Raw genomic sequence first — 1,066 nt, 5'->3', positions numbered from 1 at the left:
AGAGGTTTTGTTGTGTTGTATTGTCCTTTTCATTTAATTCCAGGAATACTTTTATTTCTTTCTTAATTTCTCTTTTGACCCATTCATCATTCAGGAGTGTGTTGTTTAATCTCCATGTGTTCGTGTCATGATTTTGTCTTCTTTGGGTGTTGATTGTAAGCTTTATTGCATTGTGGTCTGATAGAACACATGGTATTATTTCAATCTTTTTGTATTTGCTGAGCTTTGTTTTGTGCCCCAGTATATGGTCGATTTTGGAGAAAGTTCCACGGTGTGCTGAGTAGAAAGTATGTCCTTTGGTGTTTGGGTGGAATACTAGGTAGATATCTGTTAAGTCCATTTGAGATATGGTTTTGTTTAATTCAGATGTCTCTCTGTTAAGTCTCTGGCCTGTTGACCTATCTAATGGAGATAGTGGGGTATTGAAGTCCCCTACTATTAATGATTTGGGGTTAATCTGGGTCTTGTAGTCCTATAGTACTGTTTTTATGAAGTTGGGTACACCAGAGTTTGGTGAATATATGTTCATGATTTTAATATCTTCTTGGTCAGTTGTTCCTTTGATCAGAATGAAGTGGCCCCCTTTATCTCTTCTGATTAGTTTTAGTTTGAAGTCTTTTTTGTCAGATATTAGAATTGCAACTCCTGCTTTTTTCTTAGTAGCATTTGCTTGGAATATTTTTTTCCATCCTTTCACCTTAAGTGCCTGTCCTTGAAAATGAGATGGGTTTCTTGTAGACAACAAAAAGATGGGTTTTGTTTCTTAATCCATTCAATTAGTCTGTGTCTTTTGACTGGGGAGTTCAGTCCATTGATATTTAAAGTTATTAATGAAAGATGTGTGTATTGATTCCTGTGGTTTTGATTTCTGTTCGGATTCTTGGTGTAACTGTGCGTTTCCACAGTTATACTTTCATTAAGTTTTTTTCGGTTACCCCTTGAGTATAGTCATTCCTTTCTTCAGCTTTTTGTATTACTTCAAGAATTCTCTAAAGGGCTGGTTTTGTGGACATGAATTCTTTCAACCTATTTATGTCATGGAAGATTTTTCTTTCTCCTTTGACTA

This window comes from Nannospalax galili, unplaced genomic scaffold (genome assembly GCF_000622305.1).
Source record: "Nannospalax galili isolate Female #2095 unplaced genomic scaffold, S.galili_v1.0 scaffold879, whole genome shotgun sequence".
NCBI classification, from domain to species: domain Eukaryota; kingdom Metazoa; phylum Chordata; class Mammalia; order Rodentia; family Spalacidae; genus Nannospalax; species Nannospalax galili.
Note: the sequence above shows the minus strand (reverse complement) of the source record.